This window comes from Anomaloglossus baeobatrachus, chromosome 3, assembly GCF_048569485.1.
Source record: "Anomaloglossus baeobatrachus isolate aAnoBae1 chromosome 3, aAnoBae1.hap1, whole genome shotgun sequence".
Lineage (NCBI taxonomy): Eukaryota > Metazoa > Chordata > Amphibia > Anura > Aromobatidae > Anomaloglossus > Anomaloglossus baeobatrachus.
The window spans coordinates 97,766,271-97,780,537 of NC_134355.1; positions in this window are offsets into that span (position 1 = coordinate 97,766,271).

Sequence of the window (14,267 nt, forward strand, 5' to 3'; positions counted from 1 at the left end):
TTTTTAAAACGCAAGTGGAGAAGAGCCCTAACACCTGCGCTGAGAGTTTTTGCAGGGCACAAACTGCCTGAGCTCTGAGTGTGGCAAGAATTATACCAGAATATTAACTCAATGTCTGCACATGGGATTTAGAGTCTGTATGTTAAAAAGATATTTGAAGGATATATTAATCAGATTACAAAAGAATTTCGAGACGTGTGTACTTAATTCAGTGAAGTATCAAATTTAATCAAAGAAAAAAAGCACATAAAAACCATTGTAATCAATGGAAGTTAAGTTAATTTAAAAAAGCTGACATCCTACATGTTTCATTAGAAAATGGGATAATTCTTCCAGCAGACGCTTGTTTTATTGCTCATAGATCAGAATAAATTGAATTCTGCATAGTGACTGCTGCCCTAGGACAGGAATTGTTGAAGGTTGTTGCTAAGAGAGAAAAGTTTGTTTGAATTTTCCTTTCTGTCTCTGCAGTGAATGAACCAGAAGTCATATGAACTAATGAATGGAAGCCACTGCCTATTGTTGATTTAGTTAAATCTGCAAAAAATATAGTAATTACAATGATTCCTTGTAAATAAAAGTAATATACAGTATAAAAATATAAAACTTGTATTATATATTATGAAAGAAATCCACTTCCTTCTCTTCTTGGATTGACCATTCATTCTTAAAATTTATAATTCAGGGGTAAAATGTGTATTCATTAAAAACAAATCTTCCAATTATTGAGATAAAAGATGATAGTTGGTGCTGATAAAGCTCTGTGGAAAACTGTAATGATCGTTTCAAAAGAATGGACGCAGTGATGATCACGTCTGTAAAGCGCTGTTGAATTAAAGGGAACCTGTCACCAGATTTGGGGTCTATAAGCTGTGGCAATCACCAGTGCGCTCTTATATACAGCATTCTAACATGCTGTATATAAGAGCCCAGGCCACTGTGTAGAACTTAAAAATCACTTTATAATACTTACCTAAATGGTCACTGCGGTGCAGACGGGTTAAATGGGTTGCTCCGTTCTCTGGCGCCTCCTTTTTCGGCCATTTTTGTCCTTCTTCTGAAGCCGGGGGGGCATGATGCATCCTACGTCATGCACACACGCTGGCGTTGAGGTCCTGTGCAGGTGCAGTACAATAGTTTGATCTGCCCTGCTTAGGGCAGATCAAAGTGCGCTTGCGCAGAACCTCAATGCCGCTGCGGGTGCATGACGTAGGACGCGTTCAGAAGAAGGAGGACAAAGATGGCCGAAAGAGGAGGCCCCACACCCGGAGAACGGAGCAACCCATTTGACCCGTCTGCACCGAACCGACAGTCTAGGTAAGTATTATAAAGTCATTTTTTTCATTTTACAGAGCGGCCTGGGCTCTTATATACAGTACGTTAGAATGCTGTATATAAGAGCCCACTGGTGATTGTCACAGATTATAGTCACCAAATCTGGTGATATGTTCCCTTTAAGGCTATGTGTCCACGTAGAAAATTTGTGTGCAGATTTTCTGCATATGTGCCGCCCCCACGCCAGCCATCGGGCTGCTCGGATCCGGATCTGCGGTATGGCTCGAGGGGTTCTTCCGGACCCGGGGGTCGCGCGGACACTTCGAATAAAAGGGGACGTATTTGTACGGGATTTGCTGTAATTAGTCTGTGACGCCACCCACGGTGTGTGGTGAGATGTGGCACCACCGCTGCTGTTATAGGGTACCCGGGGGCGATGGGATGGCAGCTGGATATTAACCCCTCCGTGGGTAGGGATGGATGCCCCGGGGTCCAGTGGTGTGCAGGGTTGCAGGGACCAGTAAACTTACAGTTCAGTTGTCCTGGTGCTGGATGAGGTTGCACTGATGTGTGGAGTCAATAAACACAAAGTCCTTTTGGTAAACCAAGGTGTTGGTGGCCGGCCGCAGACGGGTGTATCTGGTCTCACACCCGGGCTGATGGTCCTTGTCACTTTCCTCTGCACTCTGTATTTTTGTGTTGTGGACTTCCCGGTGTGAAACACGGGAGTCCACTCCTGGTCCTTTGGTTGGGAGCTGTGCCCGCTGATGCTGGCCCGTGGGATTTACCGGGCCCTAGCGGATGCCCTTTATCCCCCACGATGGGCTGTTGTCTGCTTTTGGGACTTTGGTTGGGACAGGACCTATAATCTTGCCCTCAATTGATTAATTAGCTAGGCCTTTGGTTTTGGTCCTGGCTTCAGGGTCCAAGTATCCCCTCAGTGCACGGTTTCCAGGTTGATTCTCCGGTGTCGGTACCAGTGGGCTCCAACCCTGTCGCGGTCCACCTCAGATCTCCGGCAGCCGTCTTCCCGTTTCCTGCAGACACCGACCACCGTCTTCCACCTAGCCAGTGTGTCAGGGCTCCGACCCTGATGACTGTCCTCTCTCAACTCAACTAAAACTCAACTCATCTCAACTGACTGTTTTTCTGCCCCGGGCTCTCCAGACCCCTAGGTGGGCGTTCCCCATCTGCTTGGTTCTGCCCACTGGTGTGCCTTTCTTTCCCTATGGGGGTTGACTGGGATTTCAGGTTGGCTGTATGTAACCCTGTGTGGGAAGGTGTTATGCGGGGGCCTAAAATGTGTGACTACCTGGTTTTGCTAGGGCGTCACACATACAAAACTGCATGTTTTGGCAGAAAAAATATGCAGTCCTGCACTGTACCACCATGATCACTGCCCCGGGTCTTAAGCTGATGTTACATACAGCTGGGACCCGGCTCTCACTGCCCAGAGTGGTGCCCGTGCCGCTCCCGGTAGTTTAATCCCTTGAATGCTGCGATCAATACAGTCACAGTGTTCAGGAGGAAGGAAGAGGCTGGTGATCAAGTTCCAGTAATGCGATCACAAGGACCCGATTGCTGCCATGGCAACCCTGGGTCGTCACTATGACGACCCCAGGTTACTGAGCTATGGAGAGCCTCACACACAATGCCGAATGCACGGTGTGCGAGGCGAAGTGTCAGTGCTGCAAGTGCAGCACTGGCAGATATAACCCATTATAGTGATCGAGCACGAGCCCTGCAGTGGATTATATCTGCAGGAAAAAACACAGAAATAATTGACTTGCTGCTTCTTTTTTCAGCACCAAAATCTGCAAGGAAAAAAAGAGGCAACATGTGCACACAAGTCATGATTCTCATAGACTTTTCTGGAATGTGTTATATCTTGCAGTATTAATTAAAATCTGCAAGAAAAACCATGAAAAAAATTTGATAAAAACGCAGCGTGTGCACAAAGCCTAATGGCACTATCTAAGTGAGCTAAATAAATAAATAAATAAAATAAATAAACTAGCATCAGAATGTCTATGTCGGCCTCTAGCTCCTCTTTCCTCCTCCCCCTCCATAGAATTTTAGAAGCACCAACTGTCATCTTCTATATCAGTAATAAATAAGACTCACTCCATTGAATATAGATTTTATCCATGAATTGAGAGCCAAAGATCAGTCAGATTACAAAGTTGCTTATTTTCTTGAGAACTATTGATATAGGAAATAAGAATTGAAATAATGGTTACTCTAAATATCAATATGTTGTTAGATGGTAAGTAATGCAGAGACTGCAGAGTAAACATGTACGTCACATTTTCTGATTACAGATGTTCTAGACAAATTACAGCCTGCAGTATTACTTATCATCAAGCTAATGTGTTTTTCAAACCAGAGAACTTAAATTTATTCATTCTCATTAAGTCAGTGCATTAATTGCTAAGCTGTAAACAACATTTTCACACTTTTCCTATAGTTATATCTCGGTGTTGTGGCCATTTATAACTTTAGAGCAAAGTTCACAAAGACAGGAGCCTGGTCGGAGGTGTCAACAGGAGAAATTACTAAACCTTGGCACAAAATCTTTGTTCTGTCCTTTGACCTAATGCCAATGACACCACATGCCACCAACTAATGATGTCTTCTAGGTTCTTCCAATAAAATCATGAAGAATTCAATTGTATGTAATTATATTTTTATAGCACAGTTTGCATAGACAATCATTTTTCCAGTGTCTCACAAAACCAAATTACAGTTGTTTTCTTTATTACAAAAGAGCTTGTCAAGAACCCCCAATCAAAAAATCCAAAGACATCTAATATGCTCAAATATGGGACATTCAAAGGGGCTAGCTACACTGACAAGCAAAAGGGTAACAATATTTTTAGCTTTTGGCTTTTAGGCTCCATATCTCACCATCCACTACAGCTTTCAGCATGAGACTACCTTCATGTTATACACAATTATCTTGGCTATCTCATACATAAATTTGACTTGCAATTATTTAGCATATGCAAATTCTTCTCATGTCGTTGCATTGTTACTAATTGCTCCTGAGGGTGGAAACATCTTTTTCTTCCTGGAATTTCTCACACTCGAACATGAGAAATTATGAGCCTGCCGCTGACCGCAGGTGACCTATGGAGCCTCGTTCTGAGAACATTCTCAGAATAAAGCTCCATAGGATTCAAAGGATTTTGTGGGATATTACATCCTTGAATTACATTGGAACTTCAAGGATTACTTTTAAATTAATAAATTGGTGAGCAAGGGAGTGTGGGGAAGTCTTTATTTAAATATATTACTTTTTTCCCTTTGTGTTTGTGCTTATTATCACTATACTTTACTGTGTTAGCAATAGGGGGTGTCTAGCAGAAGTCTCTCCATTACTATCCCCTGGGCTTGATACCAGCTGTCAATTCACAGCTGACATCAACCGCAAAAGTATTACACCGATTTCCACTGTACCAGGAGAATCAGGAAGAGACGGGCAAAGCACTGAATTTGGTGCATCTAATGGATGCACCACTTCTGGGAATGCTACGGGATGCTACTTTTAGGCTAGAAAGGACCAAAGAACCATGGACTTTCCCAGCCTGATAATACCAGCCCCCAACTGTCTGCTTTACCTTGGCTAGTTATTAAAAATACGGGGAAACCCATGCCTTTCTTTTTTTTTAATTATTTAAATAATATCTTTAGAAAGAGGAGGGATCTTCTCTAATTTTGATAAGCAGCCAAAGTAAAGCAGACAGCTGAGGCTTGCAGCCTGGTTATCAAAATTGTGGAGATTTTTTTTTTTTTTTTTTTTAAAATGATTGCCCCCACTTTGCTTCCTTTTGCATCCCCCTAGCCCTTACTACAACCTTTTTATAGCTATTTTACAGCACCAAAGTTCAGGTTTCTATTGATTTGTATGAGGGTTCGGGTCTGGGGTTAAGCTCACACCAAGTTTGAGTTCTGAACCGAACCTTTAATTAAAGTCTAAACTTTGAAAGTAGTGATGAGGGAGCCTGAGGTTCGGCGTTTGGTGTTCTTACTAAACACAGACTTTACAGAAAACAGAGTTAAGGGTTCGGAGTTCGGGTGCTTTATGTGTACAAACTACTAATGCGAGCATCACTGTGCTTGGGTACACTTGGTGATCAGCCCACTGTGAGCCACTTGCAGTGTTTGTACAACTCGCACTGGGGGTAACAACAGGATGATATGATGTATTGTGCAAAAAAAAAAAAATGGAAAACCTCCATCTGTCCCCGGAAGTGATCTGTTTATGGCTGGCCGCATGTGGACGAAGACTCGAGCTGCCCAATTAGTGACTTCCATTCGGGTTCAGGTCAAGTCCGGATCCCAAACCAAACTTCATCTGAAGTCCAGCTGAACCCGCCGAACCGAACTTCCATGGATTCACTCATCTCTACTTGTAAGCACTGCACATGCTTGGCCATTATAGGATGCAGTGGTGTCCAGTATTCTGGGCAATGAGCAATCAGTAACATAATATAATGTAATTTTAATTATTAGGGAAGGGGGAATTTTAATAAAGAGTAAATTAAAAATATGCTTTTTTTATAAGCCCTTTTGATTTTACATATCTTTGAAGTCGGTAATAGCCTATTAAAATGTATACTCCCATTGATCTATAGTTTTATGGGTATGTAAAAGCGATAGGTACATTCTTAGGGGCACTTTGCACACTACGACATCGCAAGCTGATGCTGCGATGTCGAGCGCGATAGTCCTCGCCCCCGTCGCAGCAGCGATATCTTGTGATTGCTGCCATAGCGAACATTATCGGTATGGCAGCTTCACATGCACTTACCTGCCCTGCGACGTCGCTCTGGCCGGCGACCTACCTCCTTCCTAAGGGGCGGGTCGTGCGGCGTCACAGCGACGTCACACGGCAGGCGAGCAATAGAAGCGAAGGGGCGGAGATGAGCAGGACGTAAACATCCCGCCCTCCTCCTTCCTTCCTCATTGCAGCTGGGACGCAGGTAAGGTGATGTTCCTCGCTCCTGCGGCTTCATACACAGCGATGTGTGCTGCCGCAGGAACGAGGAACAACATCGTCCTGTCGCTGCTGCTAAATTCTTTAAATGTCGGACCCTACACCGATCATACGATAACGACGCTTTTGCGCTCGTTAATCGTATGTAAAAGGATTCACATACTGCGATGTCGACAGCGACACCGCATGTGCGTCACTTTCGATTTGAGCCCACCGACATCGCACCTGCGATGTCGCAACGTGCAAAGTACCCCTTAGTGGTGTGCAGTAGAGAAGGTTCAGTGCCAATATTCCTGCTGATCTGGGTAAGTGAATTGATTTATAGTAGCTCATTAGTGGCTAATGACCGCTTTCCTGATATTGAACTTCAAAGGTATGGAAGGAGTTTATAGGTATCTACATGCATATATTAATTATCTTGCTCGAGGTAATAAGGGATACTATCGAAAAACCCCCTAAACTATGCCATTTGAAGAGAATCTGTCTTCAGTCACAACAGTCACAAAATGACTGTTCAAACCAAGCGCAGGTGCTTGCTGTGCACTTGACCAAACAGTTCAGTGCACGTTTCCATCATCTCTCTCCACCTCTTTCTTCCAAAATTGACAGCTCTGACTTGACTGGAGCCAGATGAGTGGGAAAATTGTTAGAAAGTTATTAGTAGGGAAGTTGCCCTGAACTGTTTCGTTGGTCAAGAATGCATAAATCACCTGAGCTTGGTTTGGATAGTCATTTTTTTACACACAGACTTTGCATAAGTATTAGACAATGTAAGTTGAGGGTATGTTAATGAAATTGCATGTCATGTTGTAGGTCTTTATCTCTGTCATTAGTGCAAACAGACGATGATATCTCTTATTGATCTAGTAATAAAAAACACAGTGCCGCAGTACCTTGTTAAAAGTATCCTAAGAAAAGACTTACAGAATAACATTTCTTACTTACGGAAAAATCGCATTTGCTTTGGACTTGACAGCACCCATATATAAAGTGGTAGTAAAATGTATTATTATGACACTATTTAAATATTTTCATTAGAAGCACAAACTTTCACATAGTCTGCATGTCATAGATTATCTATACAGTCTATAGAGTACATGCAGAGGAAGATCATAGAAAGTAAAATCACTAGTACCAGACTACATAGTTAAAATTATTTTATTTTGGTTTATTTGTTTCTAAGAAAACTGGGTAAAATTATCTTAGTGACCTTAGATAACGACCCTCTGCTTTTCTACAGTAGAACTATCATGCGCTGTCTGTATCTGCACATGCGGATTACTTCTACTGTGTCGGAATCTGTTCACATTGCAGAGTCCGACAAGCAACCTGGTCTCTCTTAACCCCTTCACGACCGGCCGATTTTTCGCTTTCCGTTTTTTTTTTTTCGCCATTCTTTTTCTGAGAGACGTAACTTTTTTATTTTTCAGTCAATATGGTCATGTGAGGGCTCATTTTTTGCGGAACGAGCTGTACTTTTAAATGAAACCATCAGTTTTACCATATAGTGTACTAGAAAATGGCAAAAAAATTCCAAATGCTGAAAAATTGCAAAAAAAGTGCGATAGCACTATGGTTTTTGAGATATTTTATTCACTGTGTTCACTATATGGTAAAACTGATGTGTGGGTGTGATGCCTCAGGTCAGTGCGAGTTCGTAGACACCAAACATGTATAGGTTTACTTTTATATAAGGGGTTAAAAAAAAATCGGAAGTTTGTCCGAAAAAAGTGGCGCACGTTTTACGCCATATTCCGTGACCCGTAGCGTTCTCATTTTTCGGGATCTATGGCTCAATGATGGCTTATTTTTTGCGTCTCGAGCTGACGTTTTTAACGGTACCATTTTTGCGCAGATGCTACGTTTTGATCGCCTCTTATTGCATTTTGCGCAAAAGTTGTGGCGACAAAAAAACATCATTTTGGCGTTTGGAATTTTTTTGCCGCTACGCCGTTTACTGATCAGATTAATTGATTTTATATTTTGATAGATCGGGCATTTCTGAACGCGGCGATACCAAATGTGTGTATATTTTTTATTTTTTTAACCCTTTAATTTTCAATGGGGCGAATGGGGGGTGATTTGAACTTTTAGGTTTTTTTGTTTTTTTTTTAATTTTTTAAAACTTTTTTTTTAACTTTTTTTTTTTATTTTACTAGTCCCCCTAGGGGGCTATTGCGATCAGCATTCCGATCGCTCTGCAGTATCTGCTGATCATAGCTACAAGGCTGTAAACAGCAGATACGCTGTCTTTCTCTTTTGCTGTGCCCCTGGCACAGCGAAAGTGAAACCAAGTCAGGTGTAGTACAGGAGTCATCACATGACCCTGAGCTACCATGACGACTATCGGGAGTCACGTGATCGCGTATCGTGACTTCCGGTATCGGGCGGTAAGGAAAACATTACCGCAATCGCGCTTATAATGGCGCTGTCATGTATTGACAGCGCCATATAAGGGGTTAATCGGCACGAGCAGATAACGATTCTGCTCGTGCCTAGCAGGCACACATCTCAGCTGTGAAAATCAGCTGAGATGTGTGCCGATCACGGCATGCTGCCGCCGGAGGACCGCGGGCAGTAACATTATGTCATATAGGACGTAATTTTACTGCCCGCGGTTGTTAAGGGGTTAAGTGCTCAGCTCATTTGGGCATCGGTTCAGTTGTTTTACTGCTCCCAGCCGTGCGGGGGTTAATCCTTGGTGGAGCAGAGTGCTGAGAGCCAGGTTCCTGATTTCCTTTTACAGCTTGTCTCCTATTTAACTCTGGGGTGTGTAGTGGGAGATCGCCGAAGATAGCATCTGCTGCAATTACGATATCATTGTGTCTATGGTGATCGTCCATTTGGTGATCAGTGATTTATTGTCTGCGCTGAATGATAGCTCCCTAGTGTGACTTACCCCTTCGGTTTATTCCCTCCAGTGTCTTTTTGTCTCTCCTCTGTTCCTCTGTGGATATTTGCGGTGTGAGTTTCCGTTTATCCCCTTGTCTTTGTCTTGTGGGTGGTGTTATTCTTCATGTCCTGCCTAGCCCTGATTTGGGTGGTGCAGGAGTTATAGGTCAAGGCTCGACAGGAGACAGGGACACACTGGTGGCTCGACCCTGACTACCTCCAAGTCTACCATCGCGACATAGGACAGCACAGTGTTCCCAGCCTTAGGGTCAGCTCAGGAGCCCCTGTGCCATCCGTACTCCCCGTGACAAGAACTCAGTAAATCTACGTAGCTATAGGGATCATGGCATAGGGCTCTGTTTAATCAATTAAAGGGGTTGTTTTGTCTTAATCCATAAGTCTACAATCACAATGTGACTGCAGACTTGTGAATTCTCACATCGTGTACACTGTGCGCTGCAAGGGTTTGCTTGTGTCAGAGCCGGGAATGGCTATCATGTGGCCATAAGAATCTGACTAGATGTGTAGCGCCCCTGAACCCATCAGGGCGCTACAAGGTTCTGCATCCCCACAAAGATACAGGGCCTACCACCTTAGGGACCCAGAACCCCAGTGCTGGTACCAACAAAAACCCAGGTTATCCCAGTTTTCCCCAACAATCCCCCATACAATGGTACTTAGCTAGGGTGGGACCAATGGATGGCCGCCTAGAGGTGGAGCCACTCCAGTCCACTAGTTGACCAGGTGAAAGAGGCAGACTGTGGAGAGTAGTCAGTGTGTGAGTTGACAGTAAAGCGAAAAGGTGTGACTGAGCAACGTCCTGACTCGGGTACTCAGGAGAAGTAGTTGCCAGTGGAATACGGTGGATTACTGCCGGAACTATGCACCGATGGGGTACAGGACCCTTGGACAGAAAAGAGCTTCAAGCCAACCTGTTAACACCTGCACAGCAAAGGGGACCATCAAGGACCTTGCTGACCCTAAAGAATCCGAAGACTCAGTAAAAAAAGGGAGAACCGGGGACAGGACCAGAGACTCCAACCCCACAGTGTTCACGCTACCGTCAGGCGGACAGAAGTGGACAAACCACAGAATGGGGACCCCCAGTGTTCTATACCACGGTGACCCACTTACCAGAGACAGGTGCAGGGGAGGAAGGTATCAGAGAACTAGACTGGCACTGGTATGAAGGGGACCTGGAGGCAAAACCAGCCAGCCTCGGGCAACCAGTTAACATCTCAAATGAGTAAACCAGTTGCACTGAATACTTGTCTGGACTCCCTGCTTCCAACGCTCACTGCACCATACACCAGCTGGGGCAAAACCCCACTTGCGGAAGGACTACCATACTAGCTGCAATACCACCATCCCCAGTAGAGACATTCAGCAGCGGCACCTCCCTATACTTAGCCGCAACACTGCAAGTGGTGTCACGAATAAACTTCATTCACCAATCCCCTGTAAATATCCCCATTACAAAAAGGGCCCAGGGCACAGAACCGGGCAACGGCCACCACCGTGACATTCCCAATAAAGACACTGCCCGGGACCGAGTACCCCATATCCATGGGTGCTACAGATGCATGTGGCTTCACACAATACAAGTCAATTGAGTGAGTAAGGCAGTGCCCTTCTAGTGAAATTCTGGCTGGAAGTGTGCATATTGCATACTTGCAGCCACGTGAACGCCTTTCTCAGCTCTGACATCGGCCAATCATGCATGCGCACAGTGCATGCAATATGAGGATTCACTATTCGGCAGTCACATAGTGTGACTGTAGACTTGTGAGTTTAGTCCGAACAAACCCTTTAAAGGTAATGATAGTGGGATTCCCAATGTATTCTGCTGATGGTGAGATGCAATGAATATAACTATATAGTGGAATAATTTTCCAATAGGGTCCTTGCCGGACTGGCAACCCATTCTCCTGTGCCAACGCTGCTCTGTCCTGGGAGCCTCCCATGATTTTCAGTATATTATTGATTATGTCTAATGAGTTAAAGATCCAGTGATGTGACTGTCCACATTTTAATAGTTATAACTGGACAATCCCATGTGGCCCAGAGTGTGTATTTAGACAACTCTCAGTATGGCATGTTTCAAATCAAATGGATGGAATACAAAATAAAACAATGCAAGCATTATAATGGACTGCTTTATAGTTATGCTTGTGGAGCAGATGGGGTTTAAAAGGTTATTCCAATGCTTTAAAGCAATGGCAATTTGGTAGGAGTTGTCATTGTTTTATGATCAGACCACCACTTGAAGGACAGCCCCTGCTATTTAGTCTTGAAATCCCTTTATTAGTTTTACGCACCTGTATGGGGGTGACAGGATCTAGGTAGAAGGGTAGGTTGGGGTGTAGTTCCATAGCTAACCACTAGAAGGCACAGGGTCCCCATAGTTGTTTGCAGGAGGGGGACGAAAGAGTTTAGGAGAGTGGGGAGGGGACAAGACAAGAAAAGAGACGGGGGAGTAGTGAAGCGGAATAGGAAACAGGAAGCTGCAGAGGAACATGGAGGGGAGAGGAGTAGGATCCTGAAGGATAGAAGGTCACCCTGTTGTTTGAGGACTGGCAGGAAGGAATGTTGCTGAGGTTCACTGGGAAGAGGGAGGTCAGCATGGCCAGAGCAAATGTATTCGCAGGAAAAGGGACCGGTAATCCAGGAGGTCGATGAAATATGGTACTCTAACAACCAGGATAGTGAGGCTAGCAAGAAAATGCATATGTCTGGGAAAAAGAAGAAGTGCCCTGGTATTGAGGAGGAAAAGGTCTATCACCTAAATAAAGAGAAGCTGTTGAATGAGAATCCAGATTCTGCCTCTCTTTTATTGGGACTGAAACCTGACTCAGAGGTAATCAATACTACCCCAGAATCCTTCTACCACCTCTACAGACATTTCCCCTTTTTCATGGAGTGGACTGGTTGGGGGTAGCATGACTACTACAACTCTCATCCTTGGCATAGCCCCCGCTGGTTCAATACAGTTTGGCGTAGTCGGCAGGATAAGATTGCCTCACGTGAAAGCGGGGAAGAAGATGAAGAGACCTCTGATGCTGAAAATGGAACATCTGAAGAAAAGTGGTTGCAAGAGACGCCACAAATGGACTTAACAAATGGTGATATACAGGACTGTGACATAGATACATTGAAACCCAAAATTGCATACGGCGCTGCAGGCACCAAGATGGTGATGAGTGACCGGAGGGAGGGAGACCCGGCCCATCGTGGGAGGCAACAGCACTTAGTGGTGCGAAAACTTACCCGGTCTGTAGGAGTGACAGCCTGGAAGAGGGAAGGCGCTGCAGAAGAGGGCAAGATCCAGTGAGGATCGAAGGCGTGGCGGAGGGCGTGGCTAAGAAAATGGACGGGTGACGTGGCGGGGCCTTGGTGCTGGAAGAGGAGGGCCCCGGAGCAAAGGAAGTACGCGTCGCCATTTTGGCTGACGTCATTTTCTGCAAGGTGGTGAAGGAGAAAGATGGCAGGTGCCCCGAATAAACAGAGGTCATTGAGCACAGCACTCTTGGAGCAGCAGGCAATCCACCCCAGCGCCCTCCTGGCGCGGAAGTGTGGCGCCCCAGGACCTGGTCGCCACAACAGCATTGCCCCTCCAAAGGGTTAATGCTGAGCCTGGAGGTAATTGGGAGGTCTATTGGCCAGTAAGTTCAACATCCAACGCAGTTTCTCCCTCAGGCCAGCAGGGGGAGCTCTGAACCTGGAGTTCCAGGGAGCATTCCTTAAGTCTGACCTGAGGGAGGAGTTAGTGTCAGTCTGTAGAGAGAAAGCAGAGAAAACAGACGCAGAGTAGTGCTGTCCTGCAGACTGGGGCCTGGAGCTGGAGTAGCTTGGCCCAGTGAAGCAGGAGGAGCAGAGAGGCACAGAAGAGACTCGGACATCGGAGTCTGTGGTTGCCAGGGTGTAAAATCCTTCCCTGGTAGCCGAATCTAGAGGGCAGGAGAGCTGCAAGCCCCCTGGCCCAGAAGCAATCTGAAGGTACAGCTGCATCCCAAGGGCCCGGTGTGGACTCCAGCAGAGAAGCACCAGAGAGGGCCTACGCAGCCTACCACACAGAAAAAGGGACGAACCACCGGTCCCAGCAGCAAGAGGGCCATTGCCAATCCAGAGAGCAGGGTCCTATAACAGTAAGGAAAGAACAGGAGTAGGCCTCATACTCATCTGGCCAAAAAGATACCTCAGTTACTTCCAGGCCGGCCGGAGCCCTCTACCACCTGTGACGGTCTCCCAGGACTAAACTGTTGCCAAGTAAAAGAGGAGAAGGTAAAGAGACTACTGTTTGTGCCTGTCTCTTTCACTGCCTGTCGGCCCTGCATCGTATTATTCACACAACATCACACCATAGACTCTCACGAGCACCAACTGTTGCCCCGGAGCACTGCTCCACCTGTTTGGAGCAGTACCACCATAGCTGCCAGTCCATCAGCCCTGGAGGCCTCTTACAGCAGCGGCGGCTTAATAGCCGCAAACCACAGGTGGCATCACGACAACCATAAACTTTATTCACCAGCCATATTTAACTGACACCCACCAGGGCCACGGAGTCGGGCCCCGCCACCACTGACGACCCCCGGACTGGTCCGGCCCGGCACCGGGTGTCCCATAGCCCTGGGTGGGCGAGTCAACTTTGGCGTCACGAACAGGATTTCGTGCCCGGTCCCACCGGGTACTGTGCGCCTGCAGAAACTGTGCTTAAAAGACTGTGTGTTACTGTTTGAAAACTGCCGCCGCCATTAGCCTCGCTGAGCGCAGGAAGAAGGGGGGCGTGCCTGAAAAAGAGCGCAAAGGGAGCGCGCCATCAGAGCAGAGGGTCGTTAACCCCGCGCTACCCGGAAGAGATTTTGAAAAGTGAATGGAGCCTGGTAAGGTTCACTAAGAGGGAGGAAGATGTCCGACTCAGAGGGAGAGCAGGTGGCTGCCATAGCCAGAGACGCCGCAGCACCAGCCGAAGCAATCCCAGTCGCCGTCGCCCCAGCCCCCGCTGTAGCGCCGGTAATGCCGATCACCATGCCGTACATCCCGGGAGCAGAATGGCTGCCGCACTACTCCGGGGAGTCACATACCCTGAGCGACTTCAGAGAAA